Consider the following 23,544-nt stretch of genomic DNA (forward strand, 5'->3'; position numbering starts at 1 on the left):
CCATGTCCTAAAAGAAAGAAAAAGCAGCTATTCATTGTAATGCAAGACTTCAAAATACAGTTAATGATTGTAAAAGCTAGCCATCTCTTATAGAGTATCTCTGTGCAATTGCCCATAACCTATCCCTGTAACATACTTTTTCATATGTTGATTTTTTTAGTTGTTTTGTTGTTGTATTCTTTTTTTTTTTTTTTAGCTTTTCCCACTATTTTAAATTGTCAGCATTGTTTTTGACAATTCACTATGCTCTGTATTTTTTCTTGGCATCATTTCCAGTATTGGAGGTATAAATTGTGTAGAGATTTTGAGAGTTCTAATTTACTTTATGCAAATTTGACTCCACAAAAGTACACACAACGTTGACTTGTGTATACTTGTGTGTGTACATACAAATGTCAAAAGTCCCTCAATAAATGAAGAGATGTCCTTTTTGTACATCTGCATTTGTGAAAGACAAAATTTCTTGGCTCTCTGGGTGATGGCATATGCAGTAGTGACCCATCACAATTTTCGACAGATCCCGTCAAAGGCCCCAGTTGCTTAGCACCGTATTTCAGATGACCACAGTTATAAAGTGGAGTGCACACAATTACCAACCATAGTGACATGCATTTATTCATTTCCCTTTTTGTCCTGTTTCTTTATAAATATGGTTCATCTACTCATACTGTTACACCCACACAACTGTTTTTAGTATGTGTATTTATGCTTGCAAAAACAGGTATGTTATCATTGCTTATTTTACTGTGTAAAGTGGCCTATGAAGTATTCTTTCATGTTTTTATGTGTTTCTCAAGTAAACCACCTTTTAAAATGTAAATAAGCCTGAGCAATATAGGGAGACCCTGCCTCTACCAAAAATTTAAAAATTAATCTCTCTCTCTCTCAGTTTGAACTCTCACCAGCGTAAACTGCTTAATCTATCTCATTTACCAAGCTTTTAGAAGATGGCCCTACTCCAGTTTGGCATTCAGATCAGCTAAAGTGCCTTTTAAATGTATTAAAACATCCTGGATACTAAACTACTTGACTAAGTTTTAAATCCAAACCAAACATTGATACAGGAAAATTATGTTCTGCAAAAGTAAACAGCTGTTTCAACATTATATGGTCTAGTTATAGAAAAGAGTGGTGGGAAATATTTCTATTAAATGAATTTGCGTTGAGTAATTCTACATATTCATCACAGAATATTTCTGAAGACTTATTTTAAATATATTTTTTATCATAGTTCTACATGTCAGGAAAGGCTGTTCTTGTGAGCACTTGTAAAATATGTCTGTGCCAATAATTGAGTTGTCTCTCAGCTCCAAACCCTCCCTCCTATTCTTCTTTTTTTTTTCTTTGTTTTTCATGGGGATTTTTGTGTGTGTGGCTTTTTTGTTTTTGTATTTTTGAGACAGGATCTCACTTTGTCACCCAAGCTGGAGTGCAGTGGCTCAATCATGGCTCCCTGCAGCCTTGACTTCCTGGGCTCAGGAGATCCTCCCGCCTTAGCTCCCCAAGAATTTGGGATTACAGGTGCGCACTACCAAGCTGATCTAATTTTTATATTTTTTGTAGAGATGGGGTTTCATCATGTTGCCCAAGTTGGTCTTGAACTGGGCTCATGTGATCCACCCACCTCAGCTTCCCAAGGTGCTAGTATTGCAGGTGTAAGCCACCGCAGCCAGTCCCTCTCTCCTATTTGTTAGTGGATCCTATCAAGAAATGGCAATTTCTTGATAGGATCCACTAATGGGGGCACAAAATAAGACTGGAAGGCTTGAGGTAAACGTGCCTTAGGCCTTTGTGTTTGCATACTGTTCTTGTCAGGTCACTCTGAAAACAGCTCTCCCCAACAGCAGCCTTGATTCAAGCTTCTAGCTTCTTCAGTCCCTAGGGGTCTGAGTCCTGCTTCTGTAGAGTTCCTCCTCTAAGCTTTTAGGTTATGGTAATCCCTTCTCTGGGTTACCTCAGTCATCTTTTTATTTGCTTTTCAGACTCCAATGTCTGTTTAACTAATTCCCTATATTAAATCCCCTCTATTTAAAAACCTAGTGTGGTTTCTAACTGGCCCCTGACTGATAGTTTACTTAAAAACAATCTATCTCATAGAATTGATGTCAAGAACTCAATGAGATTATTTATGTATTTATTTATTCATTCATTCATCCATTTACTTTTTATTTGTTTATTTATTTGAGACAGGGTCTCTCTCTGTCTGCCTGGTTGGAGTCAGTGGTGTGATTATGGCTCACTCACTGCAGCCTCAACCTCCCTGGCTCAAGAGATCCTCTTGCCTCAGCTTCATGTAGCTGGGACCACAGGCACATGCCAACACACCTGGCTAATTTTTTTGTTTGTTTGTTTTTAGAGATGAGGTCTCACTTTGCTGCCCAGGCTGGTCTCCAACTCCTGGGCTCAAGTAATCCTCCTGCCTTGGCCTCCCAAACTGCTTAAATAAAGCACTTGACCATAGGTTAATGTGTCTGACACATAAGAGATATTCGGTAAATTTTCACTGAAGTCTTAAATGGATGAATGAATAAATATTATCCAAATATGATTTATTTTTATTAGGCTTAATATAGATTGTGATAAAATAATAAAAATGAAAATTGATAAAATTTCAGTTGAGGATGTGAAATAATTTTTCTTCGTGAAAATAGTTTCAGGGATAGTAGTATGTGTGTCAGAGGAAGTTTGAAATTGATATTTTGTATCAGCTAAGTCGTTGGTAGGAAATGTTTAATGAGTAGACCTAACAGCATGTTCTCTGAGCAGAGAATGATGCTAGGTATACTTTCTCATTGCTTGAATGGAGAAGTCTTCTGTAATTCAAAAATAAAAAATAGACTCTACACAATCTTTTTTTTAACCCTGCAATATAGCATAATGGTTATAAACACAACTGCCTTGTTCTGCCACATCCTAGCTATGGATTTACCATAGGTGAGATATTAATCTCTTCCTATGTCAGTGTTCTCACCTGTAAAATGAGAATAATAATAGTCTCTTCAAGGATTATAGTGAAAATTAAATTAGTTTACATAGGGGGCTGTGCTTGCTACCTGGAGCAACCATGGTTGTGGCTCTTCCGGGACTGGGGCTAGAATAAATGGCGCCCACCAACTGCTTCTCTTGCCCTGCTCCAGTGCTGCAGAAATGGACTTCATTTCCTGAGGACTGGGCTGCAGTGGTCTTTGGGCTTGGCCTCGGCCATCAGCCACCTGGCTTAAGGAAGCTTCCATCCCTGCAGAGGAAAAGGAAAAATGAGTGGAAGGAGATGCTGGCAAGGTTGCAGAGAAAAGGAGATGCTTATACACTGTTGGTGGGAGTGTAAATTAATTCAGCCATTGTGGACAGCAATGTGGTAATTCCTCAAAGAGCTAAAAACAGAGCTACCATTCAGCCCAGAAATGCATTATTAGGTATATACACAAAGGAATATAAATCATTCTATCATAAAGACATATGCATGCATTTGTCACTGCAACACTATTCACAAAGGCAAAGATATGGAACCAGCCTAAACACTCATCAATGGCAGACTGGATAATGAAAACTTGTTACATAAACACCATGGAATACTATGCGGCCATAAAAAGTATGAGATCATGTCCTTTGCAGGAACATGGATGGAGCTAGAGGCCATTTTCCTTAGCAAAGTAATGCAGGGACAGAAAACCAAATACTGCATGTTCTCACTTATAAGTGGGAGCTAAATGATGACAACTCATGGACACAGAGAGAAGAACACACACTGGTGTCTACTTGAGGGTAGAGGGTGGAAGGAGGGAGAGGAGGAGAAAACATAACTCTTGGGTCCTAGGCTTAATACCTGAGTGACAAAATAATGTGTACAACAAACCCCTGTGACACAAGTTTACCTACATAACAAACCTGCATACATACCCCTGAAGCCAAAATAAAAGTTTAAAGAAATAAAAAAATAAATAAGTAAATAAATAAAACAGTTAACACATGAAGTGTTTAAAACAGTGCCTATCATGTTAATAAGTACTATATAGTATTTCTCATTATTATCTTTATGTAAAATATGCTACCTGAGATGAGTAATTTTGTGTGTCAACTTGACTGGGCCACAGTGCCCAGATATTTGGTCAAACATTATCCTGGATGTTTCTGTGAGGGCATTTTTTGGATGAGATCAACATTTAAATTGACAGACTTTGAGTAAAGCAGAGTGCCCTCTATAATGCGGGTGGTCCTCATCTAACCAGTTGCAGGCCTTCACAGAACAAAGACTGACCTTCCCGAAACAAGAATGAATTCTGCCAGCAGACAGCCTTTGGAATTGAACTACAATATTTTCTCTTCCCTCGGTCATTTGGCTGCCAGCCTACTCCACAGATTTTGGACTCACCAACTTCCATAATTTTGTGAGCCAATTTCTTAAAATAAATCTGTTTCAATAGATAATCTATATAAATAGATAATTCTAGAGAGCTAGATCTAGATATACATAGGTACACACATACACATAGAAACAGATCCTCCATTGGTTCTGTTTCTCTAGAGAACTTTGACTAGTACAGGACCTAAGCCAGCATCAGACACAATCATAGGCATTGGAGACTTGTGGGGTCTAGGTTGCTCCAGATTGTCTGTTTGCCATATTAGGCTCCATAGAGAAACATAATTTGTTTTTAAAGCAACAGTTTACTTTGATCTGTAAAAACTACAGGTAACCCCTGCATCTGGGATGATAGTTTATACATAGTAAGCATCAGTAAATATTTGATAAATATTTTTTAGACAACACAATTTAAAGCACCTAAAGTTATCTAATGGCATCATATTCTAACTACTAAAAACAAACAAACAAACAAACACTCCTGGAAAGCTTAACCTGAAGATCTAAAGTAAAAGTCATAGCCAAAATACTGTGGTGTAGAGAAGTAGTGGAATTTGGAAACTGGAGATCTAGAGTTTTGCCACCCTTTTTCTCTCCCTGAAAGATAATTTTCTTCTGAAAAATCAGTGTTTCACAATACAATGCAATGCAAAGAGATTTATTAAGAACAACACTTTTCTTCATGCTATACCTAATTATAGTTAACATACATACATGATAGATTTGCTCCCATAAACTAATTAAATACTAGTGCAGGGATATAGAATTGCTGAACAAGTGCAGGATGGTTGATTTAAAGCTTATGTGTTCTCTGCTGTATGAATCATACAGACCATTATCTCTATAAGGGGCAATGATGAATGGGCAGGTATTGATTTCAGAATTCCAAATAATGTCAGCTTTCTTAAATTATAGGATAGAAGTTATTGAAGTGGAGACTGATGCCTTTGTGGGACCAGAGGCCAAAGGACAAAGTGTCTCATTAAAAAAAGGAAAGAAGGGGAGAGTTCTCTCTAAGGAAAACACTCTTAAGGAACAGAGAATTTGATATCTAGTTCTATGCCAAGCCCAAATAAACAGTTACTTTACTACCATTGCAAAACTACGTGGTTTCCGTAGAAGCTGTACATGATACTCATGAGAAAATGACTTTGTACTATAGCAAGTGTCATTTGTTTCATCAGATAACTGCAAGAAGTTGGGAGTTCTCACTAATCCCAAGAATAAACGGATAGCATAGCAGAGACCACCTCTCTGGCAATACAACTGATTTGTAATTATCTCTTAGCCTTAGATGGCCTTTGTTTGCAGCTCACTCCTTCTGAATTACCAGAGGAGTGAGCCATGATCTCAGAGACAGATCATTCTCTCTTCCCACCCACAATTCCTGATCTCCTAATCCTAACCTGAGTCTTCTCTTCCTAATCATAAGGTGGAACATCCTTTCCCAAGAGACTACTGACATATACTAAAGTTCACACAGGGCTCCAGTTGACCAACAAATTAATCTCATTTAGCACTTCACATGAATGGTGAAATCAATTGCATGTTTAGTGATGACAATAAATCTCTACTCCCTATCCCATTGAAAGCTTTACCATAATGTCTGTCTGCGTTGGGGTTATACTTTCAACATCTGCTGTTGCTACACATAAAAGATGAAGTTCAAACGTGTGACACATTCATGAGTATATTTAAATAGGCTTCACATTATGTGAATGAATCTGTAGTTCTGAGCCTTTTTTCTCCCATTCTATAAAGCATTCAAGAATGTGTGTGTGCGTGCGTGTGTGTATGTGAGAGAGAGAGAGAGAGAGAGATAGAAAGTAGTTGATATCTAATTTAATATTTTTAAAATGCTTTCTTATTCCACCACCCTCCAGAAGTGACTCCCAGGATGTTAGAGAACTAACCCACCGAGGGCAATGCTATCTCAGATGAAGCTACTGAATTACTAAATTTAAAAATAAACCACAGTTTTCCACTCAACCATAATGAACAAACTGTTACTGGGCTTGCCCTTTGACAGCTAAAAGAAATTCAAACTGGGAAAAATACAGGAAATGATTGTTTTTAGACATTGGCAGCCCATCACTATGCTTCCTAATGGAGGGATGCAAATGTGGTCAGCCTGACCATCAGCCCCCAGCTTGCTCTCTGGAGGGACTTTCCAGACTGAGGCACAATGAGATGCCAGAGTGCTTCTGGCTGTCCAGGCATTCAAAGGCAAGGGGCAGGATCCCCCACCTCACCCCCTCTTCAGCATTTCAAATTCCACTGCCTTGAGGCCCTCTTCTCCTCTAACCTGGAATACTGATATTTCTTCCCAAATTTATCTTCCTCCTTTCATTTTCACACCTAAAAATCCGTCCTTGAAATATAGATCAGATTGCTTTTTTTCTAAAATATAAATGTGATTGCAATTATTTCAGTTAAAATTATTAGGTGACTTCCTCTGCCTTTGGAATACATTAAAAATAGAAGCATGGAACACAAAATTTTAGTGGCCTGGCTTCTATATATTACTACTCCCATCTCAGAGTAAATAGATAGGAGCAGTAACTCTGCCTTGCTTCTCTACCTCCACATCTGACACTCCAATCTTACCAGTAGTTGCCTGAATAGGACATTCTTTCATAAGCTCATGGCCAGCTTCATGGGCACACAATCTGTGTGGCCCAAGAGGACCTTGTGCTCACAACGGCCCCGTATTTGGTTTAAGACTCTGCTGTCGCCATCTTGAAATACTCAATAATTTTTAAGAAAGTGCCCCATATATTCATTTTGCACTGGACTCCACAGGCACATGCGTACACACATACACACACACACACACTAACACACACACACAGACACCTAGAATAAGACAAGACACATGAGGAATGGAATAGTGTGTGGGTGGAATATAAAGAGCACTGGGGCACTTAGGTTTGAGTTTCAGCCCTATGAGATTTTAGCTCTTAACTTCTTTTAATCTGTTTCATTACCTGTAATGAGGATTCAAATACCACTCCTGCATACCACAATGGGCCTGTTAAAAGAATTGGCTGAAATAATATAAAAGTTCGTAAACAGTAAAATACAGTTAAGGGTTTTAATCATATCATCATCATCTTAATTGGTTTATTTGGTTCAGTTAATATCAACTAATCTTCATTTCCAGAAGGAAGTATTAAGCATGTCAAAGAAACTCATTATCTATTATTCTCCAACAAAAACTAGGAGGGCTTTAATAGTGGATTTGTAAAGTTTGTATTCAAGAATTGCATGAGTTTAGAAAAAAATGTTTATAATACGCTCCTCGTAATATAAATGAGAATATCTTGGCTATTGTGTAAGGAACAAATTATAGGTCAACTAAAGCAGAAATTACGAAAATATTTCACAATTGAATCATCTATTAATTTATTTTGAAGAGGATGCCGGTTCCTGTGAAATGAACACACTCATGTTGCTGGAAGAAATGGAGAAAGAAAATGTCGATCCATACAACAGAATATTATTCAGCAAGAAAAAGGAAGAAGCTACTGATACATGCTGTATGATGAACCTGAAAAACAATGCAAAGAAAGAAGCCAGATGCAAAAGATCAGATATTTTATGATTCCATTAAATGAAATTTTTAGAAAAAGCAAATCCATAGAGATAGAAAGTGATCTGTGGTTGTCTGGGCCTGAGGTTGGGAGTGCAACTGATTGCAAATGGCACACAGCAACTTTTTGGAGTAATAGGAATGACTTAAACCCAGATTGCAATGATGGTTGCACAGCTATGTGAGCTTCCTAGAAATCATCTAATTATACAAACAGTGAGTGATTTCATAATTGTACCTCAATAAAGCCACTCAAAAAAGAAAATAAGAAGGGAAGGAAAGGGGGAAGAAAGGAAAGAAAGAAGACAGACATGAGAAAGACAAAAGAAAATAAAAAGAAGAGAAAAACTCACTGCTATACAATGATCACTCCTGGCCCTAGCCCCACACTGCTTAGCACCAGCTCTAATACCAGCTTTGTGATCTTGGCCAGTTGTTTAATAAATGAAAGCTTAAAATGTCTTCCACTGATCTTAAAGGAAAATGAAACAGATTTGTTAATAGCTGTTGAGATGACCTCCCCTTCTCTTCATTAGAATTTCCTAGCTTCTTATTTTCACTAGGAAGAAAAAGATCATATCAAAATAAACACCTCAGTTTGCAAACTAAAATTTTGTTTGGCTATTTCTCCTTCTCTCTTGCAAGAAAATTTCTTATTCTGAATTCTTGAATCCATCATCTTTTTTTTATTTTTTTGCATCATCATTCTTCCCCTTTCTGTGAATCCTCCTTGACCTATAAATGTACTCAAACCTCTCAAATTTAAAAACAAAACAAAACAAAACTCTATTTACTGTTCTTGAGCAGGGGTGGAATTTGTAATTACTAATTAGTCATACCTTAAATCTTCCTCCCTTGAGAATCACCAATAAGCTCCTGAATGCCAGATTCTGTAGTAGTTTCTCCAACCTCCTCAATGGTCTTTCTATAGCTCACATCTCCATAATGCAATATTTTTTGAAACCATTTACTTCTGGTACTGCTAGGGTATTCTGGGTTATGTTATTTTTCTCCTGCCTCTCCTACTTCTTCAGAGGCTAATTTTCATGCTTCATTTCCCTAGCTATTTTTAAATGGAGCTTTTCATCTAGGTTCAAACATGTATGTGCCATACTATTCTATATCCTACACTCTACCCCCACCACCAGGCCTCTTTCATTTTTACAGTTTCAACCCCTGCCGCGAAGATTTTCAATCCTAACTTCTACCACCATCTCCAGGCCCACATTTTTAACTTCTTTCTGGATAACTCCACCTGTATGTATAATTTGCAACACAAACTTAACATGCCCGACTCCAACTCAAAAGCTTGTGCTCATTTCAATCTGCCATAATAACTCTTAAAAATATGTAAAATGTAATACTAGTTTCCGTTTGTTGGAACTATAGTAGGATATGGAGATTTTGAAAAGAAAGGCAAGAGGGCTCAAGGTGAATATGGCCTTGAATAATTTATTCAGGGGAAGAACTAAACATCCTATAACATTGCAAGGAAAAAAGCAGGACTGTTGCCCACAATTTGATTTAATTATTACTTCAATTTAATTCCTTTTTCATAGGTTCTCTTGACTTGCCCTAATTCCATCCACCAAGCTGCACTCCTGGGCTTCCAGAATTTAGACTTAATTCTTTAGGATGACCAAACTGAGGAAATTCTGCACTTGATTGTCTGCCAGTAGACTGTACCACTTGACTTGGTGATTCCTGTAACAGAATATTAATCTTGAAGAATTACCACCCTGATATTGGTCCATACTTGGGTGTGGCTCTAGTGTTACAGGATTTCTTCGGTGCTGCTTTGCCAGTTGGAAATGCTGCAGCCACCACTGCCTCTATCCAGGACTTGCTTGGGCCCACTGGACTCACTCCACCTGCTCAGCTTTGCAGGTTGTGCTTAATTCATGCCCACTCAGATGCCATTCCTGCCACAGCTCCACATCCAGCCCACTGCTGGACTGGGCATGCTGTGAATGGCTTCCATGGCACCCAAGTGCCAGTATCTAGATGAGGGGAACATGGTAGCACCCAAAAACCCAGAGATGATAGCAACTGTGGAGCCCCAAAGAGTGTTACAGCTCTTGCTCAAGGAGTCCCAACATCTGAGCCTCCAGAAATGTCACAGATCTTTGCTCCTGCAGCTTGGTGAGGTGGGGGAGGGGGATGTTACAGCTCTCTTTCTCCTGTGGTCCCATGAGCAGGAGCATGTTACAGCTCTTTTATTCCCGTTGTCTGCAGCTCAGCAAGTTCTGGGCTCTTGTCCCACAACCAAGAGGAATGATGTGCATAGACACCAGAGAGAGAGTAAGGCAGAGAAGTATTTTATTGAGTGACAGAAGAAAAGCTCACAGCTGCAAGAGGGAACCCCAAAAGCAGAGGTAGCTGCCCATGAGGCTGAGTCTGGGGTTTTTAGGGGCTTAGAATGAAGGAGCGTGTGCTGATTGGTCCATGGGCAAGCTTGGAAAAAGTACAATTTGATTGGTTAAAAGACATTATCCAGAAGGAACCAATGGAGAGAGAGGGTAAGACAGGAATAGAAGTTCTAACTTCAGTCATGGGCTCTATCCTGATCTGGCCTCTTGGTTTTCAAATTTTAAACTGGCTTTGGCCTGAAGGTCTGGTTTCGCCAGGGACCCATCCCTGTCTGCCTAGGAATTTGTCTGTCTTCCATCACTGTCACCAGTACTGCAGCAAGCTGTGGAAGACAGAGTCAATAACCATAACAGAGAGACTGCTAACACAGCCATTGCTGTTGCATCATTGCCTTGCAAGAGCAAACAAAAAATAAGACAGCATCCTCAGCAGATTCTGCCATCAATTACTTTAATTTCAGAAATCATTTGCATTTAAAATATATTAGATTCAGGAGTGCTTTGGTGGTCCTTGAATTTCAGAGTATTTTTCATTCAGATTGAAATGTCACTAGCTTCTAAGTGAATGACAGAAAAAGCTAAAGTGATCTGTCACTGGAAATTGCTCCTGAATTCTAAATATAAATCTACTCTGATGTTAAAAGAAAAAATAAAGGCTTTCAGTAAAAATCTCACCAAAAATATTTTCCCTCTTTACTAAATACATACACTTTAATTGACATTTTTAAACTTTATTATAAAAAATGTCAAAATACACCTATCACCCAGATGTAACAATTATTAATATTTTCAACATTTGTTTCTATTTTTACTGACATCTTAAACCTTACTGTATCAGGGTGCCCCGCTAAAAGATATGGGCATTTTTCTACCTAACTATAATAATATTACTGTACCTAACTCAATAATAATTTATTTTCAATAATAATTAATTTAGTGTCCAGTTCATATCCAAAATTACCTAAGGTCCTCAAAATATCTATCTATTTACAGTTGAATTTGTTCAAATTAGTATTAAAAGTCCGCCTATTACATCTAGTTTCTGCCTTTTAAGTCTCTTTTAATTCATAATACTTTTAATGTCTATAGTTTTCCATTTGAAGAGAGAGCTGTACTTTTTTGTTACCATGTCTATAATTTCTTTCACTGAATGTGAACTTCTTCATTTGTGAAAATGATAATAACTCCAAATTATTTTCTGAAAAAAATGACAGTAAGGTATTCCATCTATAAATGAATTTATGTCACACACAATACCATATAAAGCCTAGCATAATTTTGAGGGTACAGTAAGATAAAAGGTCAGAAGCAATTCTATTATATGAAAATTTTTTCCTAAACACATGGTATCAGAGACCTTTAGAAGAGGTGGTAATGTAGAAAAACAAAAATCCATTTACTAAAGTTGATTTAAGAAAGCTGACACATTGGAGGGCACTTCTTAGGTTTTTGGAATTGTCATAAAGCATATTATCAACATGAGTGTTAGAATTGCGAACACAGTCAATGCACATAAAGGTCAAAGTAATTATAATTTCCACCAACAATAGATGAGTTTATTTACCTAAAAATTTGATTTCTCCTCAAAAGTAAGCCAGGAAATGCCAGAAAATGAGAAAGAGAGGGACAGAAAGAGAGTAAGAGACAAGTATACATAACCTCAAACTACAGTCTTTACTCATTATCATTTTATTCAGATAAGAGCAGGAAGGTTCTAATCAATGAGCCATGCAATCTGCATGCATTCCATAACACTTACTAATCTAAGAAATTTAACAATAAAAAACCTTACACTAACCATCAGAGAAATGCAAATCAAAACCACAATGAGATACCATCTCACACCAGTCAGAATGACTATTATTAAGAAGTAAATAGGCCGGGCGCGGTGGCTCATGCCTGTAATCCCAGCACTTTGGGAGGCCAAGGCGGGCGGATCACGAGGTCAGGAGATCGAGACCATCCTGGCTAACACAGTGAAACCCCGTCTCCATTAAAAATACAAAAAAATTAGCCGGGCGAGGTGGCGGGCACCTGTAGTCCCAGCTACGCGGGAGGCTGAGGCAGGAGAATGGCGTGAACCGCGGGGGGCGGAGACTGCAGTGAGCAGAGATCGCGCCACTGCACTCCGGCCTGGGTGAAAGAGCGAGACTCTTTCTCAAAAAAAAAAGGAAGAAAAAAAGAAGTAAATAAACAACAGATGCTGGTGAGGCTGAAGAGAAAAAGAAATGCTTCTATACTGTTGGTGGAAATGCAAATTAGTTCAGCCACTGTGGAAAGCATTTTGGACATTTCTCAAAGAACTTAAAATAGAACTACCATGCAACCCAGCAAACCCATTACAGTGTATATACCCCCAAAGAAAATAAATCTTTCTACAGAAAAAGACACATGCACTCACACTCATCAGAGCCCTCTTCACAATAACAAAGACATGGAATCAACCTAGGTGCCTATCAACAGTGGACTGGATAAAGAAAATGTGGTATATATACATCATGGAATACTATGTAACCATAAACAAAAGAAAATCATGTTCTTTGCAGCAACAGGAATGCAGCTGGAGGCCATTATCCTAAGCCAATTAATGCAAGAACAGAAAACCAAATATCGCATGTTCTCATTTATAACTGGGAGCTAAACTTTGGGTAAACATGGACACAAAGATGGCAACAATAGATCCTGGTGACTGCTAGTGGGGAGAAGGAGGGACCAGGGCAAGGGTTAAAAAACAAATTATTTGGGTACCATGCTCACTACTTGAGTGATGGAATCATTCGTACTCCAAATCTCAGCATCATGCAATATACCCAAATTTGCATATGTACATTTAACAAATTTGCACATGTACCCTCAGAATTTAAAATTAAAGTTAAAATCTTTTTTTTTTTTTTAATTTCAGCAGGGAGCCAGAGGCCTGTTTTGGTTTATCACCTCTACAAGTTAAATTAAGATGCTTGATCTTATATAACATCCTGTTATAGAGTAAGTTTTAAGATGGCCTCAGAGTAGCATCTGCTTTTAACCATAATTTGAAGAATACCATAAATGGATCAGAACAATCTCTTTATTTTAGAGAATATAGGGAAAGGGTTGAATTTGCAACCCAGTCAGTCCCCTTCCATTTTACCTTCTAGAAATTTCCCCTCAACATAGTAACTCACAGCAGTTTATCCTTCAAAAAAATTCCCCAGAAAAAGAGTTAATTGGTTTGAGGAAATATTTTTTGACATATTATATAAACAGGCCCTATATCCAGGAGTTGAAGACATATATCTAGGGGTTGGATGTATGCCCTATATTTGAGTTGGAATTCGAATAGACAGAAATCTCCTTAAAACAAAGGTTATTGAACAGTCATGAGAGTCTTAAAATGACATTTATTTATCTATATAATATTTTGGTGAAAGAAGGAAACAGAGAGAAGCTAGTGCATTTGGAAGGCCAACTGTGTCAGGATAGATGCTTTGAAATACTTTTTCACTAATATCATAGCATCCTAGAATTTGAAAAGAAAACATTAAAGGAAATAAATTTGGAAAAAGAGGATATGAAAAGTAGGGTTGTTCTATTTTACTGAAGAAAGATGAATATATCCTCAACAAAATAGTAGCAAAAATATTCAACAAAATACTAGCAAACCAAATCCAGTAGTTTATTAGGAGGATTATGCATCATGACCAAGTGGGATTTTTACCAGGTATACAATATAATATGCCACAGTAATAGATGGAGGGAAAAAAACACATAACCACATGATCATCTCAACTCATGTAGACAAAGCATTTGACGAAATGCAACATCATATCATGAGAAACACACTCAACAAAGTAGGAATAGAAGGGAACTTCATCCACATGATAAAGAGAATTTTTGGAAACCTCATAGGCAATATTAATGCACTGGTGAAAGATAAAAATTTCCTAAAATTAGAAGCAAAACAAGAATACCACTTTCACCATTTCTATTCAACACTGTACTGAAGTTCTAGTTGTCTACTAAGGCAAAAGAAAGAAAGACAGAAAGAGAGGAAAGGAGGAAGAGAGGAGGGAGGAAGGGAAAGGAAGGAAGAAGGGAAAGGGAGGAAGGAAGGGAGGAAGGGAAAGGAAGGCAGGAAGGCAGGAAGGAAAAGAAAAGAGAAATGAAATGCATCTAAATTGGAAAGAAAGATGTAAAGTTATTTCTTTTCACAAAAAGATGATCCTATATATAGAAAGTCCTAAATAATTTACAAAAATTATTGTTAGAGCTAATAAGTTCAGCAAACTTGCAGGATATAAGGTTGATGTTAAAAATTCAATTATACTTATATATGCTAGCAATAAAGAAACATAAATTATGAAAACAATCTCATTACAATAACATCAGAAAGAATAAAATACTTAGAAACAAATTTAACCAGCATAGTTGAAGGACTTGTACACTGAAAAGTATAGATCACTGTTGAAAGAAATTACAGTGCTAAATAAATGGAAAGAGTACATGTTCACAGATCAGAAGACAATATTTTAAAGATGGCAATACTATCTAAAGTGATCTGCAGATTCAATGTAATCACTATTAAATCATAATAATATTTTTATAGAAATGGAAAAGCTCATTCTAAAATTTATACGGTATTGCAAGGGATCCCAAATAGCCAAAAGAATCTTAAAAAAGAAAAGCAAAGTTTGAAGAGTCACACTTACTGATTTGAAAACTTACTAAGAGGGACAATAATAAAAATAGTGTGGTATTGATATATGGAAAACATATAGATCAATGGAATAGGATTGAGGATTCAGAAATAAATAAGCCAATACATCTATGGCCATTTGATTTTTTACAAAGGTGATAAGACTATTCACTGAAAAAAGAATACTCTCTTCAACTAATTATCTACATAAAAAAGATTGAAGTTGGACTTCCACCTCACACCATGCATAAAAATTGAGTTAAGATGAATCAAAAACCTGTATGTAAGAATAAAAATTATGAAACACAAGAAAATATAAGTTAAATCTTTGTGACCTTAGATTTGGTGAAGGATTCTTAGATATGTTATAAGAAACACAGCAACAAAAGAAAACATAGATAAGCTGGATTTCATCAAAATTAAAAACTTCGGTGCATGAAATGACATGATCAAAAAAGTGAAAAGATAACATACAGAATGGCAGAAAACATTTACAAATACAATATCTGATAAGAATCTAATATCCACAACACATACAGAACCGTTACAAATCAATGACAAAAGATAAACGACCCAATTTAGAAATGAACAAAGGACGTGAATAGATATTTCTCCAAGAATGGGCAACAAGCAGAAAAAAAAATGTTCAATATTATTTGTCATTAAGGAAATGCAAATCAAAACCACATTTCACACCCAAGTGGACAACTACAATTTTTTTTAAAAAAAGGAAAATAACAAGTATTGACAAAGATGTGTAGAAATTAAAACCCTTGTACGTTGCTGGTGGGAATGTACTGTGGAAAAAGTTTGGTCAGATTTTTTTTTTAAGTTCAACATAGAATTACCATATGACCCAACTATTCTACAATTCAGTCTGCACCCACAAGAATTGAAAACAGATGTTCAAACATAAACTTGTCTGTGGATGCTCATACTATTTACAACGGGAGGAAATAAACCAAATATCCATCAAGTGATGAGTAAATAAACACGATGTGGTATATCCACACAATGGAATAGTATTTAGCCATAGAAGGAATGTAGAACTGATATATGCTAAAATATGGATGAAACTCAAAAACATGCTGAGAGGAAGAAATTGTATGATTGCATTCATATGAATAGGTAAATCCACAGAAACAGAAAACAGATCAGTGGTTGCCAAAAACTAGGAAGTTTCTAGGGAATGAGGAGTGACTGTTAAATGGATGTGGGGTCTTCCTCTGGGGTGATGGAAATGTTTTATAACTAGATAGATGCCAAGGTAGTACAACATTGTGAATTTGTGAAATGCCACTGAATTGCACACTTTAAGTTGGCTAATTTTACTTGTGCATTTTACCACAATTTTAAGAAGATGAGAAAACATTCACAATAATAAGACAATGCAGAACAATTTAAAGTTTTTGAGGAGGGAAGCGACAGGACATGACATTTAGGAAAATAATGTTGCCAGAGCATGGAAGTTTCACTGGAGAGGGAAGAAATTTCAACCACAGGCAGTCACCAGCTTTTTATGATATGATTTATGACAATGAAAGTGGTCATGTGTGTGTGGAGCTGATATGAAATTGGAAGGATGAAAGTAAGGAGTGAATCATTCCAATATATTCCTTTTCATATAAATTTGATCTTTGAAAATCATTGTTTTCAAATGTTGTTCAAATGTTTCAAACAAAATCATTGTTTTCATTTGAAAATATATTCTAGATGCAGAATTCAAAAAGCATTAAATTAAAAGAGAGGCAAAAAGAATGATCAGAAAATATTAAGAGTCAACCAAGAATGAATGAATGCCTTGCCTATTGAAAATAAAATAAAATTATATTGGATAAATTTAGCTTCATGAAAATATTTGATGTTTCACGGAAATATTGAAAAAGAATAGTCCTTCCTTTTCCATGGTGCCTCATGTTTCCGAAAACTTTTCTTAGATTAGCCTCCAATTCTCTCACCTCCTCACCTCTTTAATTCAGCCTTCTCTATCTTTTACTTCAGTTGATTCTAATCTCTTGCTATTATCAACAATGTCACAATGAATAAAATTGTGCTTGTATTATTTCACAAAGGCACATTCACCATGGTAGAACAGATTTTCCAAGAGAACTTGCTGTAATTTTGATAGATATTGCCCAATTTCCCTTCACCTGACAATTGTAACTTTTTTCCTTGGTCATAAGCAATGCAAAGAGTATCCATTTATAACGTCAAAATTTGTGACATCTTCTAATATAGATGTGAAGTGACATCAAAATATAGTTTTAAATTGTGTTGTTCTTTTTATGTTTATACCGAGCACTTTTTCATATTTAAGGCCATTTCTTATGGTTATTTTCCATGTTATCTGCTAGTCATTTCATTTGCCTGCCTTTCTAATTGGACTCTGTTATTCTTTTCCCATTTCTAGGGAATCTTTACATATTAGGGACATTAGCCATTCTTGTTTAAGTTGCAAATATCTTTTCCAAGGATGCCATTTGTTTCTGGACTTTGTTATTGTGCCTTTACTGCCATGCCATATAGATATATAAAATAGGCTTTATATACCATATATATACATATATATATATAATATGCTAGTATTTTTCTGTTTTCTAATTTTGTTGATCTTGGATTTGAAGTCACAGTTAGAAAGACACTTTTTACACTACGTAGGAATAAGTTTGCTCATGTTTTCTTCTAGTAGTTAGGTGGCCTTATTAGCATACTAATAGGGTTTGGCTGTGTCCCTACCCAAATCTCATCTTGAATTCTACTCCAATAATTCCTGTGTGTTGTGAGAGGGACCCGGTGGGAGATAATTGAATCATGGGCGCAGTTTCTCCCATACTGTTCTCCTAGTAGTGAATAAGTCTCATGAGATCTGATGGTTTGATAAGGGAAACCTGTTTTGCTTGGTTCTCGTTTTCTCTTGCCGCTGCCATGTAAGAAGTGCCTTTTGCCTTCCGCCATAATTGTGAGGCCTCCCTAGCCACGTGGAACTGTAAGTCTATTAAACCTCTTTCTTCTGTAAATATCCCAGTCTCAGGTAGGTCTTTATCGGCAGCATGAAAACAGACAAATACACATACTATATGTATTTTTTTTTTTTTTGAGACAAAGTCTTGCTCTATCCCCTAGACTGGAGTGCAGAGGTGCGATCTCTACTCACTGCAACCTCTGCATCCCGGGTTCAAGCGATTCTCATGCCTCAGCCTCCTCCATGTAGCTGGGATTACAGGCATCTGCCACCACCCATGGCTAATTTTGTATTTTTAATAGAGACAGGGTTTCACAATGTTGGCCAGGCTGGTCTGGAACTCCTGACCTCAGGTGACCCACCCACCTCGGCCTCCCAAAGTGCTGGAATTACAGGTGTTAGCCACTGCACCTGGCCATGTATTTTTATTTATTGTCCACTTTATTCATTTGGAAATTACCCTCACTTAAAGAAATATGTCCAGCTTTGTCTTAGTCTATATAACTTCCCAATTGCACCATTTTTTAAACAGTCAAATTTATCCCACCTATTAAATAAGCAGAATAAATCCTCACATTTATTTGGGTCCATTTCTGGGCTTTCTGTTCTGTTACATTGGTCTGTGTACAGGCAGCTGCAGTACTGCACTATTTTAAATATTAAAGTATTATAGCATATATTAATATTTAGTAAGGCTAACCTCCTATTACTGCTCTACCTTTTCAGAGTTTTCCTGGGTATTTTCTTTTCTCATTGTCTGTTGTGAACTTCAGAATCAACTTATTTTGTTCCACAGAAACAACATATTGATATTTTAAATGGAATTACCTTTGATTTGTAAGTTAACTTAGAGAGAATGATGTCTTTACAATATTGACTTTTACTATCCGCATACATTGTACAGCTTCTCAAAGGTTCAAATCTTCTTTTATTTCTTTCATGAATATTAGGAAGCCTTTCTCTCTCATGTTTTTCTCATTTCAAATTAATTTTTTTCTATGTAATTCATCTTTTTTGTAGCTTCTCAATCTTTATATGGACTAATTAGTTGCTGATGAATATATGAAAACTACTGATTACCAATTTATGTGTAGTAATTTTTCAGATGGGAATTTTTTTCTTATTGAATAAAGCCCAGACTTTGTCTGTCTGTCTGTCTGTTTGTTTGTTTGTTTGTTTGTTTGTTTATTGAGATGGAGTCTCACTCTGTCACCCAGGCTGGAGTGCAATGGCACAATTTTGGCTCACCGCAAACTCTGCCTCCCGGGTTCAAGCAATTCTTATGCCTCAGTCTCCCGAGTAGCTGGGATTACAGGTGCACGCCACCAGGCCTGGCTAATTTTTTTATTTTTAGTGAAGACCGGGTTTCACCATGTTAGCCAAGCTGGTCTCAAACTCCTGACCTCAGTGATCTGCCTGCCTCAGCCTCCCAAAGTGCTAGGATTTCAGGTGTGAGTCACCGTGCCTGGCCTTCCCAGAATTGTTTAAAATACAATTAAACTGTCCAAAATTTATCTTTCTGGCACTATGTGTGATTTTTTTTTCCTCCACCTTCCTGTCCAGCCTCTCTGGTTCCCTTACTTTTTCTAACCATGCCACATAGTTTCATATTAATGTGGTTTTGTCTTTTTGCTTTGTTTCCATTTCAGCCACCAAATAGCCAAAGTCCAAATTATTAGTATTGGCTCCATGCAGCTTTCTCAAATGTCGAATTTATCTAGTGAGCATAGCTCCTGTCTCTCTTTTGCTGCAGCATGTTGCATAGATCTGGTCCCTCTCTTATATGCTACTTGATCAATTGCATTTCTATGATCCCCCTAGCTTTTGAGTTCCTTAACAGCCATGGCTCTTTTTAATTTCTATGTTCCTTTTGTATCTTGGATGAGTGCTTAGACCATAGTATATATATATTGAAGTACATAGAATAGATAGATAGATAGATGATAGATGATAGATAGATAGATAGATGATAGATAGATAGATGATAGATAGATAGATGATAGATAGATAGGGAGGTCAGTAGATGATGGAGATAGAAGATGAGATACATAGATACAGATAGAGAGATAGATGATAGATAGATACAAAAATACATATCAGTAGTTTCTGGACTTTATTCTTTCATAGACCAATAACATTTCAAAAAAATTTGGAGACAAGTACAAAGTTGTTACGTTTTGTTTGTCTAAATGAGAGCGTTAAAAAAACACCACAAAATGGTCTTCCTATCCATCTTCATTTGACATGAGAAAGGACATATTAACCCCAAATTAGTAATAAGGACATGAATCTTAAACTCAAGCATTGTCCTTTCAATTGGATAAATTTGGTAGGAAAATGGCAACAGCATAGTTTTGAATCTTCTCACTTCTGGAAATCATATAGAGCGATGAGGATAACAACACTATCAACCACAATAAAAAGTACAAACTACATCCTCAGCAAAATGACAATGCCAAATTTCCAAATGACATTGAGGTGTGGTCAAAACATCGGAGACCTGAAAAGCAGACCCAAGAAGCAGCATTGGTGCAGTCCCAGCATTGGGAAGAATGGGAGAAAGAGGGGCCTGGTAGTGGTCAGTCTCAGAGACTGACAGAAAACATTTTCTACTGAAACCATGCAGTCTTGCCATAATGGGAAATGCCAGGCCAAGACGGAATAGGGAGCGATAACTGGAGAAGGCAGAGGGAAAAACCATGGGTAGAGCTCGAGGAAGGCCTAAGATGACTAAACTCAGAAAATACTCCTTTTAAAAAGGGAAAGATACAGTGGAAGGCAATAGCTAGGATTCTTGTTAGCCATGGCTCAGAAGACTCAACGCTTTTGTACACTCTTGTGAGAACAAGGAAAGGTGGAGCTACACAGTGGGGTCATAGTTTTGAAGAAATAATTCATCACTGCAGCATGAGAAGAGGAAGAATTTGAGCAGAATAATCTGGAGAACTACCCTGGGCACTCCCTCACTCCACAGGAATCTTGCTAATGGCTAGACTGGAAAAAAACCAACATATTCAAGTAAGTGTAAGCATAACATCCAAACAAAGAAACTCTTTATTTTTTTAACTTGAATAACATGGGTTTTAAAAAGAAACTCTTTAAAAGAATATGAAGAAAACGTGTCAGAAAATAATGCTGTCACAAAGCAAATAAAAATTGTAACTCCTACATAAATAGACAAAAAAAAAACCAACCAACTCTGGACTTCAACTATGAAGTTGGCTGATAGTAAGAACAAGGCCAAAAGACTAAAATTACTTGACACAAAAATGTGTGGCACGATGAGAAAAAAATAAGTGGACCAATAAGACTGTAAGTTGGAGGGCAAAAAAATCATACATGTTTCCAGAAAGTCTTCTGGCGGATAAATTGTGGGGAGTTTAATTGCTCCACTAAACAAGTCTGGGCTTTTCTCAACAAGTAATGAAGGACAATTTAAGAGTCTTGAGGAGAGTGAGCTGATTCATTCTGTGTTTTTGGAAGATAACTTTAGTTCTTTGAGTGAAAGATAAATTGTAGAGACAAGAGAGTGATAAACTAGATCAGTTAAAAAAAAAACCATGGTAAAATCTCTGTTGATTTATTTATTCATCACCTATTTATTGAGTGTCTATGATGTGCCAGGAACTGTCTCAGGTCTTTGGAAATAACAGTGAACCATAAGAATCCCTGCCCTCAGGTAGATTATATTCTAACAAGGTGAGATCACTAATACAACAAACAGACATATACTGTGTCAGGTGATGATATGCACTCTTGAGGCAGGATAGGTAGTCAAGGAAGTAACCATGCTCTCAGGATATGAGAAGTGTGGCCAATGCACTGTCAGCACAATAAGCCCCAGGATTTGCATCGTAGCCAAACTCCTTCAAGCACAGCTATGTCCAGTAGGGGATTTCTTCCATAGAGAGCAAGTGTATTTTGATTTTGCCTATCCTCAAATTGACCCTTTGGTCATTAGAACAAGCATGTATAGCTACTGCGAATGTACACCCAGAGGGCTACCCAGAACATGCTTACTAGTTACGCTTCCTCCCACCCTCTTAGGAATAATCATGTAATACTCCCATAAAGAGCATTTACCCAGTAACAGTCAATGCTGCCATCCTCATGAGCAGCCTGCCTGGAATCCTCTCTCTCAGAGCACGATGTCTATTCTGCAACTAACTTTTGGAGTATTCTTTCTCCTTTGCAATAAATTGCTCTATGCTGCATCTCATTTGCTGTGTGTCTCCTATTTAAATTCTTTTAAACTAAGAAGACCGTGTGTTAGTCCATTCTCACTCTGCTATAAAGAACTTCCTGAGGCCGGGCACGGTGGCTCATGCCTAAAATCCCAACACTTTGGGAGGCCGAGGCTGGTGGATCACCTGAGGTTGGGAGTTCAAGACCAGCCTGACCAACATGGAGAAACCCCATTTCTACTAAAAATACAAAATTAGCTGGGGTGGTGGTGCATGCCTGTAATCCCAGCTACTCAGGAGGCTGAGGCAGGAGAATCGCTTGAACCCAGGAGGCAGAGTTTGCAGTGAGCCGAGATCACACCATTGCACTCCAGCCTGGGCAAAAAGAGCAAAACTCCATCTCAAAAAAAAAAAAAAAAGAAGAAAGAAAGGAAGAAAGAAAGAAAGAAAGAAAGAAAGAAAGAAAGAAAGAAAGAAAAAAAGAAAGGAAAGGAAGGAGAAGAAAGAAAGAAAGAAAGAAAGAAGAAAGAAAGAAAGAAAGAAAGAAAGAAAGAAAGAAAGAAAGAAAGAAAGAAAGAAAGAGACTGAGTAATTTATGAAGAAAAGAGGTTTAATTGACTCACTGTTCTGCAGGCTGACAAGAAGTATGGCTAGGAGACCTCAGGAAACTTACAATAATGGTGGAAGTTGAAGGGGAAGCAAGCACATCTTACTGTGGCAGAGCAAGAGAGAAAGAGGGAGAAGGGAGAAGTGCCACACACTTTTGAACCATCAGATCTCATGAGAACTCACTCATGAGAACAGCAAGGGGGAAATCTCGCCCCCATGATCCAATCACCTTCCACCAGGCCTCTCCCTCAACATTGGGGATTACAATTCAACATGAGATTTGTGTGGAGACACAGAGCCAAACCATATCATTCCACCCCAGCCCCTCCCAAATCTCATGTCCTTCTCAAATTTCAAAACACAATCATGCCTTCCCAACAGTCCCCCAGACTGTTAACTCATTTCAGTATTAATTCAAAAGTCCAAGTCCGAAGTCTCATCTGAGATGAGGCAAGTTGCTTTGGCCTATGAGCCTGTAAAATAAAAAACAAGTTAAGCTACTCTCAAGATACAATGAGGATACAGGCATTGTGTAAATAGACCCATTCCAAGAGGGAGAAATCAGCCAAAACAAAGGGGCTATGGGCCCCACGCAAATCCAAAACCCAGCGGGGCAGTCATTAAATCTTAAAGCTTCAAAATGATCTTCTTTGACTCTATGTCTCACATCCGGGCCACACTGATGTAATGGATGGTCTCCCAAGACCTTGAGCAGCTTTGCCCCTGTGGCACTGCAGGGTACAGCCCCTACAGCTGCTTTCAGGGGCTAGCATTGAGTGCCTTTAGCTTTTCC

At 37.4% G+C, this 23,544-nt stretch overlaps 1 pseudogene; it reads right to left on the reverse strand.

The window, feature by feature from the left end:
• LOC129480244 (zinc finger protein 701-like) overlaps window positions 1–22,377 on the reverse strand; it is a 71,977-nt pseudogene extending 49,600 nt beyond the window's left edge.
• Between the last annotated feature and the right edge of the window lie 1,167 nt (window positions 22,378–23,544).

The sequence above is a fragment of the Symphalangus syndactylus genome, chromosome 4, assembly GCF_028878055.3.
Source record: "Symphalangus syndactylus isolate Jambi chromosome 4, NHGRI_mSymSyn1-v2.1_pri, whole genome shotgun sequence".
NCBI lineage: Eukaryota > Metazoa > Chordata > Mammalia > Primates > Hylobatidae > Symphalangus > Symphalangus syndactylus.